Source organism: Delphinapterus leucas, chromosome 8, assembly GCF_059928025.1.
Source record: "Delphinapterus leucas isolate spDelLeu-1000000601 "Yukka" chromosome 8, BTC_Dleu_Yukka2, whole genome shotgun sequence".
NCBI lineage: Eukaryota > Metazoa > Chordata > Mammalia > Artiodactyla > Monodontidae > Delphinapterus > Delphinapterus leucas.
The window spans coordinates 99495508-99506095 of NC_143136.1; the positions used below are offsets into that span (position 1 = coordinate 99495508).

Here is a 10588-nt window from a genome sequence, read left to right on the forward strand (position 1 = left end):
ATGTACAGTTTTTCATCCAAGCCCTACAAGGCTGTTGATACCTCTGATACCCGTCTCAGGCATTTACTTTCCTTTACTCAGTTAAAAAATCCCCTAGAAAAAATGTTTCTCAGTTTTATTTCTCTGAATTTCCATTTTCTCTTGGATCTTATTCTAAGAATGTTTCACAATCTTGTAAGCTCTCAGGATGTTTTTTACTTTTTATCAAGCATTTCTGATCATCCTCAGTAGGTAGATAATTCCAAACTAACTAGTATAAAAGTAGAGGTCCTCTTAGCCTTCATTTCTCATTTATCAAATGTTATTATATCTCTAGTTTGAAGGTTTATGATGATGGTCAAACTAGATGTTTGAGTCAGCCCTTTGAGAAGTTTCTTGGCTGTGGTCTACATATACAAACTCCTTGTTTTCTTCATTTGATTAGCCAGATCAAAGAAATAAATCTTTTGGGATAAGCCCTTTTTTAATGTCTTTTTTAAGTAAATGATACATTCATCTATCACATGAACATTGTGCTGTTAGAAAAGGCATTTTACCCTTATTTACTAAAAGAAAACTTCTCATTTGATGTGAGATCTATGTTTTTCCCAAAGATTAATTCAAGCTCTTTGTCTTTCTGGGAGACAACTATAATCTACTTTTCTCTTAATAAATATCACTCTAAACCTTCTAATATATTTTATATTAAATATTGCTTGTAAATGTACTTAAATCCTACAATCGTCTAATGAAAAACCATAGCATTTATAGATAGAAAACTGTAGAAGCTGCTCTGGGAATAGATATGTTCATACAGTCAACTTTTTTTTCCTTTGGCCACACCACAGGGCATGTGGATCTTAGTTCCCAGACCAGGGATAGAACCTGCGGCTCCTGCAGTGGAAACATGGAGTCTTAACCACTGGACCACCAGGGAAGTCCCCATACAGTCAACTTTTGTATCCAATTATTTCAAAATATTCTCAGGTGTCTTATAAGTAAAAAAAAAAAAAAAAGAAAGAAAGAAAAAAATTAAAAAGTGTACTCAGAAAAGCTAGAAAAGTATTTTGAAGGAAGTGTAGAGGAAACAAGCTACACAATTTTGAAATAACGTGTTTCCAAAAGAACTTCTATCACCAGTAGTAAGCACTAGGGAGAAGAGAGCTCTAGACCTCTCCTTAGCAAGCGTAAGTTTCTTTTATGCTTTATCAACTCTTCTAGAAGAGCAGAGTCTGATTGGCAACTTAAATTTCCACTGAATTGTATTTTAAAAGGTAACATAATACTATTGAAAATAAAAGAGATGCTGAAGGTTCCAAGCACAGTAGAGTTATACATTCTTTTCCACAGAACTGATGAACAACTAGAGCATGTTTGTGAAGTTATATTTATTAATAGAATTATATTTGTAATGCAATCCAGTGGATTTTTCATTAAATGAATTGTGCAATAGTTTGTTAATGGATGTAGTTGTTGTCTGATATTTAAGCTTGAACTTTTAAATATTGGATTTTTTTTCTAGTAAAATTTTTAAATTATAATATGAATCTCCAACAGCTTGAAATAAAAATTTCCATGGTCTTCAATTGAACTGTATGCCGCTTTCTTTTAGAATGTCCTGTTTTTCATTAAAATAATTTCTAAACCACTCTGTATGTTCAACCTTCTGCTTAACACTCAGATATGGGTTTTTGGAAAGGCCACAGGTCATCAACTCCATGAAGTGGTGAATTGGTCCTTGTTTTGGAAAATCCTCCAGGTATTTATCCAGAAATATATGTTCATGAAATTCTGAACCATCATCATCAAAACCTGCTTCGTTGTTAGTTGGGAACTCCCACAATTTCCCCTCTTTTGTCAACTGGATCACCTCTTCAAAACCATTCTGAAAGTGTTGCTCTTTGACTGCCGCTAACTGTTTAGAAAATTCTACATCCCAAAGAGAAGGTTCTGCCTCTGTTTCAGGTGCCTCTTCAGTAACTGCCTTAAGCTCAAAAATATTAAGCCTCTTCCCCTTGAATATATTTTTCCTAAAACTTTTTCTCAGATCAGCAGCCTTCTCTTGGCCAACAAAATCATCAGTCCCTTCATCAAACTGAATCTGATGCACTGGCCTTGTGCTAACTCTCGCTGTGGCAGATCTGGCAACTTTCATATCTGATATGATGCTAGTGAAACTAATTTTAGGTCTCTCTCCATCCTTCTGTGCCCTCGAGTCTTCCTCGTGCTGCTGGAGCTGCTTGAGCAGCTCTGACTTGTTCATCTGCTTAACAAAAGGGAGAGAGTCTGCAACCGCGGATGCAGCAGCCACAACTCAGGGACTCACTTCTCTTTGGGGGTCATCTTCTGGAGCTTTCTGAAGTCTGCCAATTGAAGCCTCCAAACCTTTAAGTTGGTTTCTGTTGGGTGGCTTTGTTGTTTGTACATTTACTGTGCTTAATTCAACTTTCATTCCCTTAAGAATCTTTTACGTCTTTTTACGTATTCTCCTTTACACTGTGTTGGCTCTCTGTCTCCTTGGAAATCTCACGAGTTGGAACAGACTGCTCATCTTTCTTGCTATAGATCACGCTGTTAGTGCCAAAATATCTTTGGATATTATTTTTTGTCCTGACCGTGTTCATGCAGAGACGCGAGTAGCACGATGGCGGCCGCCGATACCTCTGGGCCTCCGGAGCACAAAGGGAGGCGGGAAAGGGGGCGAAGAGGGAGGAGCGGAGAAACAGAATTGGGCACACAGGGGCGACAACGCGTCCTCTACATATTGGATATTTTAAAAGCAGTATTGCTCATAGTAATATGGGGATGAAAGTAAGGAAATGGAATTTTGATTTGATATCTACTGCTTTTGACTGTTCATCATCTATCTCCTCTTCATTGGCAATGAAATGGTGAGTTTCCTTTGGAAAACTACCCTTTGTTTCTCATGCTCTCTTGATTCTACCCTTTTCTAATTAAGAGGAATGTGACTCACTAGGCCAATCAGACGCTTCCTGTTGGGAATTTGAATCTTGAGCAGCATGGTGAGAATAACAAAATGTTTGGAGCTCATTTATCCCAATAATAGTGGCCTGAAAAGTCCAATCAGTTCGGCTGCCTTGGTCCCAGAAGATGCCTTGTGTCCTGTCCTCTGTATTACGTGATTACGCTGCTTTCCTTTATTTGTGCCACACCAAATTCTTCCAGTAACTTTGCCCTCCTTTTCTAAGTTAATCAGAATTGTTTTCTGCACACAAGTGCCTAACCAACTGGTGATTTTTATACAGAAAGCACATGGAATAATAGGTAAATCTTTTCATTTTTTCTAATTTCAATTTTTAATTGTTGTTTTCAAAGAAATACATTTTATATTGGAGTATAGTTGCTTTACAATATTGTGTTAGTTCATAGTGTACAGCAAAGTGAATCAATTATACGTATACATATATCCACTCTTTTTTGCATTTCTTTCCCATTTAGGTCACCACAGAGCACTGAGTAGAGTTCCCTGTGCTACACAGTAGGTTCTCATTAGTTATCTATTTTTTACGTAGTATCAATAGTGTATATATGTCAATGCCAATATCTCCCAATCCATCCCATCCCACCACTTTCCCCCTTTGTATACATACATTTGTTCTCTACGTCTGTGTCTCTATTTCTGCTTTGCAAATAAGATCATCTATACCAATTTTTTCAGATTCCACATATATACCTTAATATATGATATTTGTTTTTCTCTTTCTGACTTACCTCACTCTGTATGACAGTCTCTAGGTCCATCAATGTCTCTACAAATGACCCAATTTCATTCCTTTTTATGGCTGAGTAATATCCCATTGTGTATAGGTACCACATCTTCTTTATCCATTCCTCTGTTGATGGGCATTTAGTTTGCTTCCATGACCTGGCTATTGTAAATAGTGCTGCAGTGAACATTGGGGTGCATGTATCTTTTCAAATTATGGTTTTCTCTGGGTATATGCCCAGTAGTGGGATTGCTGGGTCATATGGTAGTTTTATTTTTAGTTTTTTAAGGAACCTCCATACTGTTCTCCATAGTATCAATTTACATTCCCACCAGCAGTGTAGGAGGGTTCCCTTTTCTCCACACCCTCTGCAGCATTTATTGTTCATAGATTTTTTGATGATGGCCATTCTGACTGGTATGAGGTGATACCTCATTGTAGTTTTGATTTGCATTTCTCTGATACTTAGTGATGTTGAGCATCTTTCATGTGTAATGAAATTTCTGCTTGTGCTAAACTTATCTACTGCAGTGGTTCCAAAAACTGGCTTCAAATTAAAGTCAATGAACTTTAAAACCATGTTAATTGCCAATTAATTCACACTGTTGAACATGAAGACCAAGCAAAAATGTGTTTTGTTTGTTTGTTTTATTGTTGTTGTTGTCAGTGCTTTTCATTTTAGCTTATTGTTTTAAATGTGGTTTTATTCTTTTATTTCAAAGAAAACATCTTTTATTGTGAGTTCTAAAATAATATTCCATATTCCCCTCCCTTTTCCTAAGGTCATACAGTCTTAAAGTATGGTTTACCTCAATTTTTATAATATCTTTTATCTTGGGTCAGTAGTAGTTTTATTTGTTTCATTTTTATAGAAAGATTTGTAAACAGTATAAAATACCAAATAATTTATCAAGATTTGTATTGAAAAATGTAGTCCCCTGACTCTTTCATTTCCTATTCCTATTTTTCCTTCTCTGTCTTTGAACTAAGATTTTCCTCCTGGTATTTATTTCATATTATTAAGTAAATAGTCATTTTTTCCTAATTTTTCAATTTTACATAGTAAGTATTGTAATTATATTAGTCAGTGTTTTTCAGAGAACCAGTACCAATGGGATATATATTATTATTTATATTATTATTGTATAAGTATTATATTATCTTACTATATATGTTCTTATTGTAGGATATATATCAATTTATTTATTTATTATATATTTATCATTTATTTGTATACATATTATAAGGAATTGGATCATGTGATTATGGAGGCTGAGATGTCCCAAGATCTGCAGTTGGCAAGCTGGAGACCCAGAAGAGCTGATGGTATAGGTTCTAGTCTGAGTTTGAAGACAGAAGACCAATACATTATCTTGGAATCAGTCAGCCAGAGAAAGCAAATTCTTTCTTACTCAGCCTTTTTATCCTAGTCAGGCTTTCAATGGTTTGGATGAGGCCCACCTACATGGAGGAGAGCAATTTGTTTTACTTAGTCTACTAATTTGAATGTTAATCACATCTAATTATGCTAAGAAGTGAGCAAATAATGTGTGATCTCTCATCTATCTATCTATCTATCTCTCTCTCTCTCTCTATCTTTGGAGCTGGAGCCCCATCCCTTATTCAATGCTGTCACTACTATTGGGTTCATGTCACTCTAATTCAGTTTTATTACCCTAACGTTGCCCCTGTGTCCTTCACAGAGGCAAGGTTCTGTAAGCAATTGTTTAGCTTTCTTTTGGTTATGATTAATGATTCTTGGCTTTGGAGTATATTTTACCCAGTAAGCAAGACAAAGCCAGATAAAGAAGAATCTCAGTCTCAAAATCAGTGTCATGGAAAATATTAGTGATTAATAAAATTCCATCTGACAACAACTTAGATATGCAATATGTTAAATTGGAAATAACAATGAAAATAAATAAAAAGAATATCTTTTCTCATGTTCTCAGTGAAAGAAGTCCAATAAAAATTCAGCAAACTTCCTTAACACCTGTACACGTTTCCCGATTATTTTGTTTTTTGATGTGTTCTCTCATAAAAAATAGCTACGCCCTTTGGAATATGATTGATTCCATGTTTTGGGGCAGGAAAAATTTAATTTGGACTTTGAATATACTATTATTGCCAGAAGGAAGGATTCTTTCAAGTCTGCCTGGTGGGAGATGGCTAATATTAAAAAGACAAAAGGAACCATATTAAAGGGGCTTATAATGGCTGTGACAATTTTAAATTAATGATGACAGGAAAAAACTTTCAGAATTAATGGAAACAAATTCAGTTCTTCAAAGGCCATGATTTCATAGTAACATATGAAACTGAGAGGACTTCCCTGGTGGCACAGTGGTTGAGAATCCATCTATACCAATGCAGGGGACATGGGTTCGAGCTCTGCTCAGAGAAGATCCCACATACCGTGGAGAAACTAAGCCCATGAGCCTCAACTACTGAGCCTGCACTCTAGAGCTTGTAAGCCACAACTACGGAGCCCACACTCCTAAGAACCCGTGCTCTGCAACAAGAGAAGCCATCGCAATGAGAAGCCCGTGCACTGCACCAAAGAGTAGCTCCTGCTCGCCGCAACTAAAAAAATAAAAGCCCACTCAAGCAATGAAGACCCAACACAGCCATAAATAAGTAAGTTAATTAATTAGTTAATTAATTTAAAAAAGAAAGTGAGAAATTAACATAAAGTGTATTCATTGCAATACAAAAGTAGGAGAGTATTATTGTATACACATTAACTGTTTTTTCTATTAAGTATATGTTTTTTATAAACTGCAAAGATGTACATGTCCTTATTTCTCTTAGAGTAATAGAGAATAATAAATTCTGTGGTGGGGGGAAGGAGTGTTACTTATGCAAATAATTCTAGAGAGGTTAGTGGCTGTACCATGAATAAGAAAAATAAAGTAGTCCCAATGCCGTGTAAAATAGACAGGTAGATGAGGGTCCTGCAGTGTGTTTGTTTGGTGTATTGGCTAAATTGTTCCATAGAGGAGAATTTAACATGTAGATGTGATCCTTCATCTAGCATGAAAGAACATCTTTTGAAGGACCTACTAAATGGAATTACATACAGATAAAATATCCTTATGTTTGCTTGTTTGTTTCTGTTTTTTCCCAACATTTTTATCCTAGTAAAATACACATAACATAAAATTTACCACTGTAACCATTTTTAAGTGTACAGTTCAGTAGCATTAAAATACATTCATGATGATGTCCTACCATCACCACCATCCATCTCCACAACTTTTCATCTTCTATAACCAAAATTCTATACAAGGTAAACAAGAACTCCCCATTTGCTCATTTTACCCCAGCCTCTGGCAACCATCATTACATTTTGTCTCTATGATTTTGACTACTCTAAATACCTTATATAAGTAGAGTCATACTGTATGTGCCTTTTATATGACTGACATATCATTTAGCATAATGACCTCAAGGTTCATCCATGTCATAGCATATGTCAGAATTTTCTTACTTTTTAAGTCTGGATAATATTCCATTATATGTGTATACCACGCTTGCCTTATCCATTCATCCATCAATGGATACTTGGGTTGTTTCCACATTTTAGCTATTGTGAATAATGCTGCTATGAACATGGGTGTATAGACATCCATATAATTTTAATAATATCTAAGAACAGACAAAACATTAGATTATATAATACTTACTAAAAATAAGAGTGTGCATAATTTGTCTCAAAAACTAGGTTAAAGAAGTCTTACAGGCATACCTCAGAGGCATTGTGAGTTTGGTTCCAAGCCACCACAATAAAGCAAATATCACGATAAAGCAAGTCATACAAATTTTTTGTCTTCCCAGTGGGTATAAAACCTGTGTCTTGTGTTTACATTATTCTGTAGTCTATTAAGTGTACAGTAGTAGCATTATGTCTAAAAAAATAAGGTACATATTTTAATTAAAAATTCTTTATTGCTAAAAAATGAAAACCATCATCTGAGTCTTCAGCAGGTCATAATCTTTTTGCTGGTGGAGGGTCTTGCCTTCATGTAGATGACTGCTGGCTGAAAAGAATGGTGGTTGCTGAAGCCTGGGGAAGCTGTGGGAATTTCTTAAGACAAGAATGAAGTTTGCCCCATTAATTGCCTCTTCCTTTCGCAAACGATTTCTCTGTAGCAGGCCATTGCTGTTTGATGGCATGTTTCTCACAGTAGAACTTCTTTCAAAATTGAAGTCCATCCTCTCAAGCCTGGCTGCTATTTTGACAACTAAGTTTATATAATATTCTAAATCTTTTGCTGTCATTTTCATAGTATTTTGTTACATGTTACAACTGTCATGATACAATTTTCATAGTATTTTCACCAGGAGTAGATTCTATCTCAAGAAATCACTTTTTTTGCTCATCCATAAGAAGCAAATCCACATCCATTAAAGTTTTATTATGGGGTTGCAGCAATTCAGTCACATCTTCAGGCTCCCCCTTTTTTTTTTTTAACATCTTTACTGTAGTATAATTGCTTTACAATGGTGTGTTAGTTTCTGCTTTATAACAAAGTGAATCAGCTATACATATACATATATCCCCATATCTCCTCCCTTTGCGTCTCCCTCCCCTCTAGGTGGTCACAAAGCACCGAGCTGACCTCCCTGTGCTATGTGGCTGCTTCCCACTAGCTATCTATTTTACATTTGGTAGTATATATAAGTCCATGCCACTCTCTCACTTCATCCCAGCTTACCCTTCCCCCTCCACTTCTTATTCTAGTTTCTTGCTAACTTGACCACTTGTTACTCCACTGAAGTTTTGAAGCCTTCAAAGTCATTCACCAGAGTTTGAATCAACTTCTTCCAAACTCCTGTTAATATTGATATTTTGACCTCTTTCCATGAATCACAAATATTTTTAGTGGCATCTAGAAGGGTGAATCCTTACCAGAAGTTTTCAATTGGCTTTGCCCAGATCCATCACAGGAATCACTATCTTTGGAAGCTATCGCCTTAGGAAATGTACTTCTTAAATAATAAGATCTGAAAGTCAAAATTACTCCTTGATCTATGGGCTACTGAATGGATGTTGTCTTAGCAGACATGGAAACAACATTAATCTCATTGTACATCTCCAACAGGGTTCTTGGATGACCAGGTATGTTACATTGTCAATAAGCAGCAATATTTTGAAAGAAATCTTTTTTTTTTTTCCTGAATAGTAAGTCTCAACAATGGGCTTAAAATATTCAGTAAACCATGTTGTAAACAGATGAGCTGTCATCCACGCTTTGTTGTTTCATTTATAGAGCACTGGCAAGTAATACTGCTGTTTGGATTTGAAACAATCTTTACATCTTTATGTTGTCTCCTGACTTCTGTCTTTCAGTGTATGTGCTCAGTTATCCACTGAAAACTGAAGCCCTCCTATTTTAGTCAAAACCATACAAAAACTCTAGAAATTATCAAGCCACTAACAACAAAATATCAGAAAGAGAAATTAAGGAAACAATCCCATTTACCATCACATGAAAGAAACTGAAGATAACACAAATAGATGGAAAGATATACTGTGTTCTTCAATTGGAAAAATCAGTATTGTCAAAATGACCATACTACTCAAGGCAATCTGCAGATTCAATGCAATCCCTATCAAATTACCAATGGTATTTTTCACAGAACTAGAACAAAAAATTTTAAAAATTTTGTATGGAAACACAAAAGACACTTAATAACGAAAATAATCTTAAGAAAGCAGAATGGAGCTAGAGGAATCAGGGTCCCTGACTTCAGACTATATTACAAAGCTACAGTAATCAAAACGGTATGGTACTGGCACAAAAACAGACATTGAAGTATGTACATTGTTTTTTAGACATAATGCTATTGCATGCAATAGATTATAGTATAGTGTAAACGTAACTTTTATATGCTCTGGCAAACCAAAAGAATTGTGATTTGCTTTATTGCAATATTCACTTTATTGCAATGGTCTGGAACCAAACCCACTATATCTCCTAGGTATGCTTGTATGTCAATGAAGAAATTGGGTTAGGACCATCAAGGAAGTGATTTACTGAGACTTGAAGTAAAGATCACTCAGTAGAAGTAAAGATCACTCCTCCATGCCCTGTTCCCACTCTGTTCCAGGTGCTTATTCTGAGAATCCCTTGTTTTATATCTTAATATCCAAGCATGTGTCTCTACCTTCATGTGTGCCCCCTGAACCTGCCCTCCACAAAGTGGCCAGAGTAACCTACCTCAAATGTTCAGTAAATATCCCAATTCTCTGCTGAAAACTCTGCAAAAATATTTTATCATCCATGGAGAAAAAGTTAAATTTCTTAACTCAAAAGATGAGATCCTGTTCCCTGTCTGTCTCTCGCTTCACATTCATAGCACTGTGTGCCTCACACTTAACCTTTTACCAAATACTGAGCTGTTTTTATTTCGCACACATAATGCAGAGGGAAATTGTATCTGCTTCTCAGGATCGTTTTAAAATGATATATCTAAAGAACTTAATATCTGCCTCAAGGAAAGCGCCCAATAAAATTACCTTTTGAAAATTAATAGTATAGTGTTAATTCCATATATGACTTCCTTCATTCTGTTTCCTCCCTGTGGGACCTCATCAACTCCCCTGTCCCCTTCCCCTTTCTTGATCTTGTTAACTCCGACTTCCTTCCCTCCCCCACACCCCTCCCCCAACACATCTCACAGCTCATGTCCTTCAAGAATAGATACCTACCTGCTGTTTGCTGCCCCAGGCTCCTTTTATCATTAAGATATAAAGATATCCTTCTGAAATTTTATCTTTCCCACCTGTCTTTCCCACTGCTCTGGATTTGTCTCGAGAACAGTAATGAAGATTTACTCATTTTTGCATTCTCAGCATTCAGCATAATAAATGGCAC

The 10588-nt window shown here is 35.9% G+C and overlaps 1 pseudogene; it reads right to left on the reverse strand.

Annotated features, from left to right (window-relative positions):
- Positions 1–1019: 1019 nt before the first annotated feature.
- LOC111183405 (small ribosomal subunit protein mS31 pseudogene) lies at positions 1020–3001 on the reverse strand (annotated as a pseudogene).
- Between the last annotated feature and the right edge of the window lie 7587 nt (positions 3002–10588).